This window comes from Zonotrichia leucophrys, chromosome Z, assembly GCF_028769735.1.
Source record: "Zonotrichia leucophrys gambelii isolate GWCS_2022_RI chromosome Z, RI_Zleu_2.0, whole genome shotgun sequence".
In the NCBI taxonomy this organism is placed as follows: Eukaryota; Metazoa; Chordata; class Aves; order Passeriformes; family Passerellidae; genus Zonotrichia; species Zonotrichia leucophrys.
In genome coordinates this window covers 30,524,389-30,540,277 of record NC_088200.1, presented here as the reverse complement: position 1 = coordinate 30,540,277, position 15,889 = coordinate 30,524,389, and the positions used below count along the sequence as shown (strand labels likewise).

The window sequence follows — 15,889 nt, the reverse complement described above, 5'->3', positions numbered from 1 at the left end:
GATGATGACACCTCTCATAACGCTATTTGTTATGAAAGAACATGCTCTCAACCAAAGTGCCATCACAATAGGCACCTACATCCAGAGGTGTGCTTCTGCCACAGAGTGCGCACTTCCTTCGCATCCTGGAAGCTGAGGATTTGCATTAGCTGGGAACTCTGTGATGGGATCTGCTATGGTCTGTATGGCTTCGGCTTTGCATTTTGAAATTGAGTTTCCATATCTTTCATCCATAAGTAAAATTTCTTTCCTGATTTTGATTTTTAAGAAATATGCAGGTACATTTCTGGAGCTAGTTTTTTAAAAGGTGAATTAATAAAAGTGCTGTATTACTTCAAAATTTAGTTTTATATTTTTGATCAACTGAGTACTTGAACAACATAAGAAATCTTTAATTACACAGGATAGTTTTGCTACTGTTATGTCTGCAAAGGCAGCTGATGATATTTTAGCATCTTTTAACCATTTCAATTGTAGTTAATATTTTAAGTTGGAAGACAGTTTTGACTCAGATTATGCTTTCTTAATACTCTACTGTCTTGCTTTGACTGCTCTTATTTTAGTATCTTTTAACCTTTTCAGTTGTAGTTATTATTTTAGGTTGGAAGATAGTTTTGACTCAGATTCTGCTTTCTTAGTACTCTACTGTCTTGCTTTGACTGCTCTTACCAAGTATCTGCTGTTTATTATTGACTGTTTTTAAGTTCCTGTTGAAGTGTGCCTGCATGTCAGTTATGAAGTGTCTGTACACTTGTGCAGTTTAATCCCACAATGTAATATTCCCTGTGCTTTTCTTGGCTTTACAGACGCTTAGCACGAATTTGATCTCTGTTTTAAGAGTTTCCTGCCTGGCATTTCGCTATTCTCAGAACTGCGTTTTCTGTTTTTATTGCAGCTGAAAGATCTTGTTACTCAGTACCTATTGTGTATGCATCTGTAAGCTACAAAGTCAAGAGTTTCCAAGGTTGTTCCAGCACTGTTTAACCCTGAGACTTTGTTTTCACAGGGAGTGAGATCAGACTGACACAGGCAACCTGGTCTTTTCTTGCTAACAACTTTGAACACCTGTCAATTTCCTGGCTTGTGATGTTTGTATAACCATTCTTTCACAAAATGCTGCATTTTCTTCAAGTATTTATTTCTTAACTCCCTATAATAGATAAGATATGCAGTGTCTTTGATTAACAGTGAGGGTAAGCTGTTTCTAGAATGAGGTAAAATTAATTGCAAATCAATGTTTTAAGGGTTTGCCAAGTATATTCAGAATTTTACAAAAAAAGGACATTTTAAAAATAAAATTTGACTACTGATTTGGATTTATAGGTAGACTTAGAGGTGCTGCTGAGTTTGATACTATGTTTTGTTTGTACTTGTTTGAATAACTAAGTATTTTCACTGTATTTTTGGAAATCTAACTCCTTGTATACAAATTTGTTTGTATGAACATCTTTCAGTGTTCATTTGGGAGGTTTTTGTTTTGGTTCGTAAAATAATTTAAAAAAACCCCAAAGAACAGACAAAAACACTAAAAAAATCCATGCCAAAAGCAACAACAAAGTGTAAATCTGTGCCGCTAACAAGCATGTGAACAATCTTGAATATAAACCAGCAAGCCCGTACCATAGTGTGAGAATAATTAATGCAGGAGGGTTTTCATTTTGGGGTACAGCAGTTTATTCTGAAGAATAATTTCAATTCTTCTTGCTGAAACATACCCAGCATTTATACAATGCCTCCTGTTGTGATATAACTGCAAACTTCAACACTCTCAGTGAGGCATATAGATAAATTATACTACTTTACCGTAGTGAGAAACTGAAGAAGAAAAGCTTTGCTCAAGGCTGAGAACACAGACTTCAGTACAGAAGTGAACATGCAAAAGTACTTTGTTCTCAATCTGAAGAGTAGGTCCTGTAAAATCAGATGGGAAAGTCAGGAAAAGGAATGTTGGTGGTACAGAAGGACATAGTTTCTCACAGCATTTCTCTCTTTCCTTTCATCTGGCTCTCTCAAAGAACTAACTCACAAGACTGACTGATTGGTGATAGGGTGATTTTTCCCCCTGGTCTTTCAACTACTTCCCTTACTTATTTCTCTCCCCTTTATTTTGTATGCAACAGCATTGACATCAGTATTAGTTTTCTTTATTTGTGTGAACAAATGCAAGACATAAGGGGCGGCGTAAGAATTGAACTCTGCACTAGGTAAGAACTTCTGTCCATTGTGGAAAGACTGCCATAGTAGAGGGGAAAAAAAACCAGGATGGGAGCAGTATTTCATGTCCTGAATGCTTGGAGTAATCCAGGGAGTGAGTCTTAACTCCAGTCGCCTTCTATGCAGTGAGTTGACAGTCTGAACTGTTGGCTTCATCTGTTTGGAATCCCTTTACTGCTGTAATGCTTGCGTTGGACTAGCATTAGCATATCCCAATCCAGGGATATTTATTTTGTTTACATGCCCATCAAGCTCAATTAGCAGTAGTCTATGACGTGCCAGCTGATGGCTTTGGATGACGGAAAGTGGAGTGACGCAGATACATAAGAAGATCCTTCTTCTCCCTACTTAAAATTGATTAAAGCAGTAGTGACAGGATGCTATCCACAACCTCTGGATGTGCCCTGGTATGTTGTGGGACTAAGTGTTTACCCAAAAACTTTGAAAGCAGGCTGTAGATCTGTTCTGTAGGAAGCCTGCTGTGGTGCTTGGCTGCATTACATCAGTATGACTGAAATATCCGGATGATTTCCCATTTTCCAGCCATCTCCATGATACAAAGATTTCCAAATTCTTGCAGCCATTGCATGTGAAGTAACTGGTGCACCCATAGGCATAGTTTGTAAATCAGTGTCATTTTGAAAGGACATAGTATGTATTTGTATGGTCACTTGTTGTGTTATGAATCTTACATAAGTAAACAGTGGTGTTTACTTACATTGCTGGCTTCTGAAATGGGGTTCTAGCAGGAGAAAACCAGCTTTTTAAAAGTGCAGGAAGTTTGTCATCTTTGCTCTCCCCTAGAAACCCTTTAAAATTTTAAAAGGCTCCAAAGCAAACATATAAGAAGCACCTTAAATTCAGAAAATTGACTAAAATGTCTTTCATTTTTGGAGAACTGTCTGGTTTTCTTTATCATGTAATCTTAATATTGCCTGATGTTAGTGGACTGTAGTGTTGTTGTGTTTTTCTGAATAATATTTTCTTGAACAGATAAAATGTAATTTTAGGAAATAGTTTGCAAAGCTGGGTCATTAGAGGTAGGATCTCAAGGCATAATTGGATGTAATTATTTGATTGTTCAGATTTCCACATATCCCAACCCATATCACCTTTTGTTAAACTGAACTGTGAGTAATATCTCCTGAAAAATATGGGGTTTAGGAGGCTACTAACTTGTTGATTGTGATTTCTAACTTTAGATACAGCTGCACTTTGATGCACATATAAAAGCAAATGATATTTTAAAATTTCCAAGTTGCAGAGTGATGATTTTTTGATTTTTTTTCTTTGTAATATTTTCTTTCTTTTTTTTTTTTAATGAGTAGCATTCTGGGGTTTTTTTCCTGCTAAATAAGATTAAAGCAATATTTAATAGAATTTAAATTTTCTGAGAGAAGAGCTGTCTTCTTCCAATATGTAGTTTGTCACTACCTAGTTTATGTATCTGAGTTATTCTGTCATAGACAATACACAAAAATTCCAGTGATAAAGGTGAAGCAATTCCTCTCTGTTAGACTGACTATTTGTAGATTAGTCAAACATGGAGGAGTATGTATAATGAAACTTGTTTGCAAAAGTGTATTTTCACTTCTGTAATCCCAATTTTGCAAGCATCTCTTGTTGGGTGCTTTATGTGCCTAAGTATCTGAACTTAGACATGGGAAAAGTTTCAAACTGAGTCGTTTTTGTTTCAGCTTTAGCTCTCCTGCAGATGATGTTTTTTGCAGGATTTGCTAATAACTGGTAAACAGCAAGAGTTTAGGAGATGTCAGTCATAGGGCACTTTTTTCCCACTACAAGTGCAAATGAACACCCTTGTCCAGGAATCTCTTTTAGGTATTAGAGCTGAGAAAATTTTGATTTCATTTAGTCAGTCTGTTAACTACAAATCTACTTTTAGAGTATAGACTTTCCTATAATTGTCTGGATTGTATACCAGTATGTGCAAATGCTTACAGATTAGAGTAGAAGTTATTTACAGATAGTTACTAGTGCTATTCACTTTTTTTTTTAAAAAATTGAGATTTCTTTTGGTGATTTGAAAATACCCAAAGTACCAATTTTATCAACCAGCTAATGTCCAAAGCCTACCCTAATGTAACACAGGACTTATATTAAAAGTCCTGAACTTATCACATTCTATGTACTTTGAAACAATAATCTTAATGGTACTTTATTTTTAAAAAATACTTACCTATAAATATTTAATGTAAACCAAAATGATACTTGAAGGCAACTTGAAATCTGTTCAGTTACTTTTTTTTTTTTTAACATTTCCTCCTCTGCTACTTTGAGCAGTTTTGTAATCTTAGTGCTAAAAAGTATTTTTCCTTTCATCTTTTCAGCCCTAAAAAGCTCACACAGGTAACGGGTGGCTGACTAACATAATATCTGGGGAAAGAGTGAGGCTAAGTTTATTACTTAAGTCAAATGATATACCATGTATAAACCCTAAAATGCTTCAGACAGAGGTGCTGTGTGACCATCACTGTGTTTTCCCAGGAAAGCCCTGCTGCCAGCATTCCAGCGTGACCCTTGCTGGGGTGAAAAAAGCAGGGCCAGAGCCCCTTGGCAGCTCTTACACAAAAGCCCCCACTGAATGGAGAAGCATTATTGTGTAACCCCAGGCTGACAGTAGCTCTCTGAGTTTACCCAGGCTCAGAATAAACGGAGCTGATGACAGACTGAAATCTGGTTTAGTCCATCCATCTGTTTTATCATTGTCTTGTTCTGTGAAAAAGCTCAAGTGCTGTGGTGGCTAGTACTTTTGTATGGTCCTAGATAGGCTGTGTCTAGAACTAATCAACGTGACTGAGTCTTTTGTTAACAGGCTAGATTTTACCGTTGTCTTTTTTCTGTTCTTGCTTCCAGCTTTGGGGTTAGGTTCATGGCACAGTGAGGAGCTTGTCTTCAAAAATTGCCTTTTGTATGTAAAAGCATATTTTTTTTGTAATGGATTTTCCAAATGTGGAAGCTCAGCTGGAGTAAAATTATCTCCTCTGTCATAGCCACTGGTTAAATTGACCTGTTTCCAGTTATGGGACAAGATAATATGTCATATCCACTTAAGAGGATTTAAACATCGGTCATTCACTTGGGTTAGCTACTGCATATAAAAAATAGGTGCTGGAAACATAGCACTAGAAAACAAATTTGTTGTTTTCATGAGCGAATATAGGGTTTCTTATGTGACAGTCCTCTTATATAATGTTTGGCAATGCCATTGCATTTGGCTGGCTGACATTATGGTTTAATTGGGTCTTAAATTTTCAGATCTCTCTAAGAAAATCGGAGAATTTGATTAGCTCTTTAGAATGCTGCTTGTGATTAAGATTGTGATTAAAGGGCAGCTGTTAGCAAGAAACTGCTTGTTCAGTGCCGTGTCAGGAAAGTTTTTTATTCATTAAAGATTTCAGTTTGTACAGTGACAAATAAAGGTATACTGAGTGGCAAGCCTCAATTTTAGTTAATGCATACTTGTGTGGCTTCCCCAATTTTATTGTACTTTATAGCAAAAGAAAAGGGCAAGAGTATTGTGGAGGTAAGAAAGGACTAATCTTCTAGGAAAACTGCTTTCTTTCCATTCACTGAAACCAAACTGAAAGAATTTTAAGACCTCTGGGCTTGAGTGCAGTTCCCTGTACACAACTTCACCTGCTCTCATGCAAGACTTCTCATGCTTCTGGAGAGCAGCAGGCTTGCTCTGGGGTAACTGCAGTGATGAGTGAGGTGTACATATATGTACACATAAAAAAATAAAAGGAGAAGCTCATTTCCTGCTGTACTGTACAGGGATGTGCTGCAGCAAGATAAAGGGTGAAACTTGCCTTCCTGCAGATGCTTTGCACCAACCACTCTTTATCATTTATGGACACTTCCATCTTCTCAAAAACAAGTGGATGGAGTAGTGGTGGCACTTCAGCTGTGGCTGAATCTCTTCTTTACAAATCCTGCTACTTCCATAGGGGTTGTGGGGTTGCTGACAAATGAGAAAAATCATGAAACATAGTTTTTTGCTAGGATAGTGAAGTAAATGTGGTGAGTGAGGCTCAAGGGCTGTAAGCAGCCCTTACTCATTGTGCGGGTACATAATGGCAATCTCTGGCCTCCTTGGGCCATGACAAGCGGGCAGTTGTGATTTCAAAACATCTTAAATCTGTGCTAGGGTCAGCCTCTTCCACATTTTTTGGGACTCTTCCCCAAAAAATTATCCAGCACTGGCTATCCAGTTCTGCACCAGTGGCAAGGATCCTGGAGTTCATAGACATAGACATCACTGCTTTTTGAAAGGTCCTGGGTGTAAGAGATGTGTAAAAGAGACAGTATGCCTTTCAGAGGGTTGCTATTATTTAACACTTGCAGCTTTTTAGCTGCTTCTAAGATTGCAGAGCTTTTTGGTCCCTAATAACTTGATAATTTTTTCCATAAATATAAACAAATGGTCCATGCCAACATACAAACAGACCTTTTTCTGTAGCCTCTTTAATTATAGGAAATACCACAATATGAAAGATTCTTTCCTTTAGCATAATGGGACAGAAAAACAGACAAAATGTTACAGAGTAAATAACTGAGGTGTAATATGGGAAAACTACATTATTTTCAGCCACTATAATAACAGATTTTAAAATTATGAATTTTTTCCAGGAATTGAACTATTTAGTTAAGATGCAGACATCACTGTGGCTTGGTTTTATTTTTCTGTATTTACAAAAAACTTTTTTTTTTTCCAAAAACTCTTATTTGGAAAGGTTTTTCATGGGTATGCATATCTAATAACTTCCTTCTTAGTAATAAGGTGGTATTCATGACAACTGAAAGGCATAAGAAATATATAAATACTTGTGGCTCCTTGTGACAGTATTTAGAGCCAAGAATGCTGTCACTGTATTCCTGGTAGAGTGCTGCTTTAGTCAGAGTTAGACTGTAACATATGAAAATTTTAGGAAAGCAGTGGCCATCCTTTATTTTTTTCCTAAATCAATTTTGTGTTTCTAATAAGAGGCAGCTTCTACTATTATATGAAGTTTTGGGACAACAAATGCGGTATTTGCTGAAATGTCACTTCAGACTTTGTCTCATAAAGACACTCTACTAAGAAATTGTTGTCCTGTTTCGGTTATATTTGTAGGAGTTTTGGTATCATCTGCTACAACTTTACATGTTTAGGAGACTCACCACAGGATTAAGTATATTGTAGATCGATATTTCCCTGTCTGTGATTGTTTGTTTGTTTGTTTTTAATAAAGCTTATTTCAGTAGAAATTGATCCCAGTTAACTCACAACCAGTCCCCATGTGAGCTGCAAAACTTAATCTAGGCAAGCTAAGGCATGATAGAAAGTGATGCTACTCATCCTACCTTGAAACCATGTGAGCAGGGCAGTGGCCAGTGCCTGCCTCTTGAGCTTGTTCACCTCTGAGCCGGTCAGAGGTGAACCTGCTCTGTGACTGCCCTGTTATGAGCCTGGTGGGCACAGTGTGCTGCCTTGGGGGGCTGCTGCTTCATCTGGGTCAACAGCCGAGGGGCACACTGCTGTGCTAGGGCAAGTTCAAGTTCTGCCTGTTGTTCTCTCCGTTTGCCTGCCCCAGGTGTTGAAAAGAAGCTGCACAGACAGCAGCACCATCTCCAGTCTCCAGCAGTGGACAGCACTGAATCAAGTTAATGTGTCAGGCCTGATTACAAGATTCTCTAGAAACAAAATTTAAACAGCTTGCTGCTTTTATTAAATTGTAGCCCACTAATATATTGCTGATGAAAATGAGCTGGTTGAATACTTGTATAAGAGCCTACAGCAAGACAATTACATCAACTTAACCTTCCACTCAGAATTGCTGCTGGTTTATGCAAAATGAAGTCAGTGTTAATTTTATTCTGGAATAAGCAGCCAAGCCTTACAGGAAATACATATGGTTAACTTCAACCTCCTAACCATTCCACTACGTCAGTCATATTACCCAGATGTGTAGGTCCAGGAGTATTTTTTGATGCATGTAAAGATGTGCAGTTGTTAATTGAATTTGTTTACATGATTTAGAGGACCTGTAAAAGCAGGCATTAATATATTTAAACCAGGCTATCTGATTTGTGTTCAAGGCTGAGTGTACAGCCTTAATGCAGTAGTTTTATCCAGTGTTACAGACAACCTCACAGTGCCAGCTGAGATGTTAATATTTTCATAAACATGATTTTTATGATCCGGAATCAGCTGTTAAAACAGAGAAGTTTTTTTTCTAATGACCAAGAGTAAAATAAATAGCAATAAAGATGCTTTAGTTACTGTTAAATCAAATTCTAAGAAGAGGACTCCAAACTGAGGAGGTAGAATTTTGTAATACGATTCTCTTGTTTTATACCTATATCTGTCAATAGATTCAGAACCCCTGCACAGGTTGGTGCTTAAAAATTGTTTCAGTTGCAGGGACTAGATATGAAGATATATTTTCCTACTCTCTTCCAGTGTGGTGGTTTATACTGAACATTGTAAAATATAAATGGAAGGATTATTTTATGTACAAACAGGGACTTTTCATAATACATTGTATCCCACTTTGGTGCTTCAAAGGGTCATCGAAATGAAAAGCAATTTTTAATAAGTGAGAATGTGATTAATGTGTACTTGCTGACACAAGGAAGCAGTTGATTGTTTTCAGAGCTGATTAGAACAAAGGAAGGATAAACATTCTAGGTTTCCTTTAGTTTTTGCTCTTCAGCAGTATTTCTACAAAATTCATCCCTGGTACATGGAAAAAGTAGTTCAACTCTAATGAGTAGAAGGCACAGTAGAGCTTAGAGTAAGAAAAAAAGAAATAGCAGGATAGTACTCTTTCACCTATAGAGTATAACACAGTCTATTTAACAGAAACAAATAAAAAGCAGGCTGCTGGATTGACAGTGTGGACCTGAGCATCTTCAAGTATGTTTTAATGAAAAATTGCCAAGACAGACTAGAAAACAGACTTTTTTTACATATGTAATAATGTTTTGAGTAGTTAATGTGTTTGCTAAATTTTATTGGCACCTTGTTAAGTAATAACAAATATAAGGAACATTTGAATTTGTATTTTTAATGATTTTAGAACTTTAAAAAATAAATAAATAAATTTGTTCTTTGCTTCTGCACATGATTATGTAGGTGTGCTGCTGCTGGCTTTACATGTGGTTGATATTAAGTATGTCAGCAATAGTGTTGGTAAGCTTTGTGGCCACAATAGTGTCATTGGAGAATTTTTTACCTCCTGTAGAGTGAGGACATCCTGATACCTTAAAAATTATGCATGGGTAGTATGAGAGTCTCCAACAGTTTAGTTTTGGCTGTGTTTTCTCCATGCACAAAGGGACTTTCTCTACAACTACACATGAAACAATGTTTTCAGTTTGGTAGCTGAAATGAATGAATGAAATAATTATATTTGAAGGTTAATTATGAACATGTTTGTAAGGATGTTTCTTTACTGAACTGTTGTTATTTGGATTAAACTGCTCACTTCTTTGAGGTTCAATAGGAGCGTCTCAGAACCAGGGGGACCAACAGATACTTGAGACCTTGCAAAATGCAGTGTTTATTTTGCTTTCTAAACATGTAGTTATCAGGAATACTTCCCTCTTAGCCTTAGCCCCTGTTCAGCTTCCGCTGCCACAGAGAACTGGAGCCTAAAAGTACTTCAGCAGCCTTATCCAGATGCATTTTCACCTGAGATGTAACGCGTGTCGAAGCAGACCTTGTGTTTGGTGTTGCAGGGAGAGTGCTCCGATTGCTCTACATTTCTGCCCTCTGCTGCTTGCTGATCTCCTGGGCAGAGGGTGCCGGCTCCTGCTCCTGCTCCTGCTGCTGCTGCTGTGAATGCTCGCCCTGCTGATCCAGGCACAAGGATAGGAACTGCCTGGGCCTGTCATAAGCAAACAGGTCCGGGGGAAAAGGGGCAAGCCTGACCTATGCCGTGGCCAAAGCAACAAGGAGAGATGAGGGTGTCATTTTGTAGTAAATGTAGGTGTGGTGCCTCAGCAAGAAGCCAGAAAGTGTCCTTGATGCCTTTGCAAAACTATTCTGTGTATATGTCTCAGAGTCTTTTGCTTATACGTTGCTTGTGGGAAAACAGCTTTAAAAAACAAAACAAAACAAAAACAAAAAACAAATCTGTAAGAATGCCTTTAAATTACTTATTTTTTTTGCTTGCAGTGGAATTTTCAGGTAGAGGACTTACAAGCATGTTTAGTCCTAGAGGTGTTAATGTGGTGAATTTTCTGACAAATCACTGAATATCTTGTTTGGCTACATAAACTTTAAAGCCCAACACCCAGATTTCTCAGTAAAATGACTGTATTTTCCTGTACTCTAAGCATGGGCAAAGTTTTGTGTGCCTGAATGTTGGACCCAGGTAAGATTACATTTTGAAATTTGGTAGTTCCCCCCCCCCCCCCTTTCATCTCATCCGTAAAAACTGGTGTGTATCTTCTAGCTGGGATGGATTTTCTGCATCTCTTTTTGATTGTTCTTGAAAAGGTTTCAGGATGAAGAAGTTTTTGATACTTTTGACACTTTTGGTAGTCAGAGCTTGGCATTTCTAGCACAGTTTTCTGTACATACATTTATTTTAAAAATGCAGCTTATAAATTCTAAATACAAGATGATAAAGTGCTCTAAAAATTTGTGCAATAACAAATATTGCCATTTGGAAGCTAAAAAAAATTTTTTTTGTGGTTAGGAATATACATCTGTAATTTGATCTTTTTTCCCAGGCCTGTGAAAGATAGATAGGTTATAGGACCGATAATACAAAATAAAACTGTGCTGTTGAGATAAAATAAATCTGCAGGAAGAAAAATAGTTTGATAACTACTTTGTGGTGTTTTGTCTTTTCAGCTAGATACTATTCCTGTGCTCATGTGTCTTTTAGATTGTATAGATGTGGTGTAAATAAAAGCATGCTGATGTACGTAGGCGGTTTTGGTTTGTTCTTGAAATTGTTATCAGAGCTTGAAAAATGTCCCCATTGTAGAAAACTAAAGCTGCCTTACTGTTTAGAGGCAGAATGAGAGGACAGATGTTGAGTTTTAAATCTTATTGCAACCTGTCATTTCAATAGTGTGGCTAAGTAGAAAACCCTGCCTTAATTACTCTTGAGGGAAGAGTTATATCAGTTTTTTTGTTTACTTTCTTTGTTTCCTTCTACTGTGTCTTGGCTATTTTGAAATAGCATGCTGTACACAAACCTTTGTGTTCTCCAGATTCTCTTCACCCCCACATCCTGCCCAGCAGTGATGTCTCATCTTTGGGTGTTACACATAATTATGTTGAATGGTGAGAGTCACACCGACCTGTACTGTGTCTGCTGATTGCTGCTGATGGACTCATAGGTAGCAGCACTGGAAGGGATTAGATCCATTTTGACTTGTACTTCTTCTACCAGACTACCAGGGGTCTTTGAGAAGTCTGTTTTCAGACTTGGACGAATCATACTGCTTTGCTTCATAATGGTCCTTTTTATCTCATAAAATTTTCTAATCAAGACCTGGGACTTTAACTGGTATTAGGAACTTATATTTTAATATGAGGTGACTAATAGAGTAGTGCACTAGACACTAGCCAAGGCAAATTCTCATTTTTGTCAGGAAAAGTATGCATTGTGCTTACACTGGATTGGGTAATATCGGGAATTCTCACCACCTAATGCTCAGAGAAAGCAGTCTAAAAATGAGAAACATTTTGTTTTTAAAAGCAAGGATTATGTTTTTTACATGTGTAGCAGTAGATTAAGAAGTAATTAACAATATAGGCATATCTTGTGAAGTGAGTATGAAAATTAACTTAAATATTCACTGAAGTTACCAAATATTGCATCTCATTTTGAATGGAATTTGCCTTAGATGAGACATAAGCTCCTGGGTACAGTCCTGCATGGATGAATTGCATTTATTACATGGTTTCAGGTTGTTTTCTCTGGTTTGGAGATTGAACATAAGATGGGATTGAACCGGAATGGGCAGGACTGATGTACCAGGACATCACTCCTGTTGTCTGAAATGTTTGAACACTTTGTGTGAATTCAACTAGCTGGAGCTAGTGGGAGTCTTTACATTTATTTCATCAGACTGGGAATGAAGCCCAAAGCTGGTTTTATTTGTCATTGTTGTCACTTTGATAAAGAGCTGATAGAATCAGCTGTTACACAGGAGCTCCTTTGGAAAACTGGAGAAAGCTTATTTAGACACAGACTGTGAACATTTTTAATGTTTCCATCCTTGTCAGGGCAAAACTGGGCTTCTGCATGTATGCCCATGTGATTGGATAGGCTGATGTCTTTCTGCATCTTCCAAGGTCTTTCCAGTATTTCATGTGCTGCTCAGGGCTTTTTGAGTTGCTCCAAATATTGTATGTAAATGGGCAAAAAAGCAGACAAAGTTTCCCAGGGTGTGTTTTTTTTGGTGTTTTTTTTTTTTTTTAACAAATGAAAATGTGAGCCAAAGATGATGATGCCATACCTATTTAGCCCTTATTGGCTTAGTGTGATTTTAAGATGTTTTTCAAATTAGGGATGATTTTTATAGAGACATAAGAGTATATATCTAAGAGGACTGAAATATGAAAAATGCATTGATTCCTGTTAAAATACCTAATAATAATGAAAGATTAATAGAAAATATTTTACTTGAATAATTTCTGTGCATTTTGTATCCATATTGCAAGTCCATCAGAGAATATAGCTCAATCTAATGTTTCATTTCACTTAGTGGAGCCTAATCAGTTTTCAGTATGTGACATTACTTTCATGTTTTTTAACCTACTTTTCACTTCAAATTTTGTATGAACGATGAGATTCATTAGTTTAGTGTTCAGAAAAGAAGATCATTTATGGGTTATCATTGGTTAAACAGAGGTTCAATTTTAAATTAGGTTTTCTTTAAGGGTTTTCTCTGCTGTGTGAGTTCACAAGTGAACTATATTATCAAAACTAAAGTATATTAATTTGTTATGAATGTACTTTTAATGATTGTTAAGTACAAAATATTAACTGATTATAAACCATGCATAAGAGCAGTGTTAGCAAAAGGGGGTTATTACTGTATGGTGTTACAGTACATAGTGGAAACTGCTAAATACAAGCCACATTGGAGTATTTTAAAAGAAAATATTGATTTAACTATCAAACTGTTTACTTGGAAATATGGATTTATTGTCAAACTGAGGTTTCTCAGGAGCAGCACTAATTCTTGTAGAAAAATTAGCATAAAACCATTTTCTACATTTGAACAGTCAGTCGTGAATAATATTAAAATATTGAAAAACAACTTCTGGAGGATGACTAAACATTTGCCTCTCACCTAAAATTCATTTCTACAATGTTAATGAGAAATGCATATATTTATACTCAAATGTGTGACTTGAGATAGTCATGGTGCTTGCTTTGGTGTTAGATTAGTTTCACAAAAAGAGGAGAAATTAATGCAGGTAAGAGGACTCCTACAAAATTTCTACTGTTGTGATAACTGTGTTGGAGACTAATAGTAGGGATTGTGTGAATTGTAGCTCTCTTAGCTAAAACCTGGTGCAGAAATGGCAGTATTTGGAAGGGCTTCTGGCTGTAGCCTGTGGACTCTGAGCTTGGCGAAGTTTGAGCCTCATAGCACAGGAATGGTTCTGGGTTAATACCTCTGTCTCACAACAACCTACACTGTGGAGTAGGAAGGAGCAAAGCGCTGTTGGGATGGAGTGATGCAGGTCTGCATTCGTGGAAGAACCTCAACAGGGGACATGGTGACGTGGGACAGTGAGGAGTGCTCACCGCCAGGCGTGGGCGCGTCGCCTGCCCTTATCAGCACTTGGCCAACGTCTCCCAGCATGGCCTGGCCTGAACCTGCTGAACCCTGGCTGTGTGTGAGCTCATCTGTGGCCGATGAGCTGAGCACCAGGCCATGGGGCAAAGCTGGTCCATGTGATGGGAATGCAGCAGCACCCAGCGTGCACTGTCAGCACCACGCGAGAGGCAGGGACCTTAAAGGCACTTGGTTTCTGTGCACAGCATGAGGGGCAAATCATGGTATCTATAGGCAAGGAGTAAGGAAACATACCACAAGCTGCCTCATGCAAATACTAAGTCTTCTTGTAAGAGGGATTTAAATCACAGAGGTAATAAGCATGCTGTTCAGGAAACTATAGAGCTACCTTTGGCCTGGTTATGTTATCATGTCTCCATCTCCCTCATGTGGAGCCATAAACCCAGCCTCACAGTACGCCTGAATGTGGGACTGGAAACCACTTGGGTTTTGTGATTGCTTGCTTAATTTGACCTAGAGGCATTCAGGTGAAATGCTCTCTTACACAGAAAAATAAGCATGATTTTTTTTTTTGTTTCCCTATATGCATGAGACAAGGGTGTAATGGATGAGACTAGTTGCTTCTCTTGTTCCAGATGAATAGATGTTCATTATTTTGTGAAGCTCTGTAGATGTGGAGCACATTTCTAACATCTAAATAAATAATAAAATGAAAGGTATGAAGGACACATTGAAATTATTATCACTTCTTCCTTGAAAGAACAATGATGCTGTCACATGCACCTTAATAAGAAATACAACAGCCATGGTTTAATAAAACTGGAGTGTGAACCAACAAAATTGCATGAAACAACTTGCAGTTTGCTTTCAAAATGTTGGTATCTACAGTCTATGATTTGCGGGCATTTGCTAAGGCATGTTTATCAGAGCTGTATTGAGCTTGTTGCAGTGTTAGTAATCACTTCATATTCCACAAATCTCTGGTTTTGTCTGTGGAATCTTTTTTTTTTTTTCCTTCTTTCACAGCTGTACAAAGAGGGATGAAAAACTCATTTCTTTTTGCATGAAATTACAACCATTCAACAGTATTTCTGATGAACTGTTAAAGCTTGACTTTGGCAAGGTCTGCAGCAGAAGCACATCATTAAAATAAGAATGCCATGTTACAGGAGAAGTAAGATTAATCCAGCAATACCTGTAAAAAACTTAGGTTTGTTCTTATATAGCAAACTAGTTTTCTGTATGAAATAGGAATTCCTGTAAAGCTTAGTTTGTGCTGGTATAGCTGTATCAATCTTAGGATAAGCGTGCCATTGCAGCCTTCTGAATTAAGTATTACACCTCTCTGCACTTTTCGTACATATACCTGTCTGCAAAAATGTGTAATGTGGGTATAAACTTCTTTCATGGCTGTGCTATGGTAAATACTTACAGGGTGCTTATTTATTTGCAGGGTGCATCTACATAAAAAAAATAGAAGTAAGGTTTTCATACAATTCTGCATTTTTAGGGTAATTGATATGTCAGTTGCCAATATTCCGTCAGAGCAATAACCACCAGAACTATTTGTTACAGCTTTCTGTCTCCTCAAACCTGCTGTCATAACTGCAGCTGTTGTCATGCCCTGGTCGACCTTTCTGTGATCTAAATTAGCTTTTAACATTAGCTTCTCTGTATTTTACATAGTTTTGATAGGATCATATTCAGGGGAAAATAAATACATAGCATGATATTGTAAAAATATTAAGATTTGTTGAAATAAAACTCCATATAGCATGGGGTGTTTTTTAGAGACTATTACATACATATGTGCTCTGTAATTATGTGGAAAACTTTCAAGAGAATGATTAGTATGTATTGTGTCTTGAAGGATTGACAGTGGTCCTCAAAATAAGAG

The 15,889-nt window shown here is 37.3% G+C and overlaps 1 protein-coding gene across 5 annotated transcripts in view; it reads left to right on the top strand.

Annotated features, from left to right (window-relative positions):
- The window catches only part of PDE4D (phosphodiesterase 4D), a 350,628-nt gene that overhangs the window by 308,021 nt on the left and 26,718 nt on the right, over positions 1–15,889 (top strand). The gene's annotated exons all lie outside the window — the stretch shown is intronic.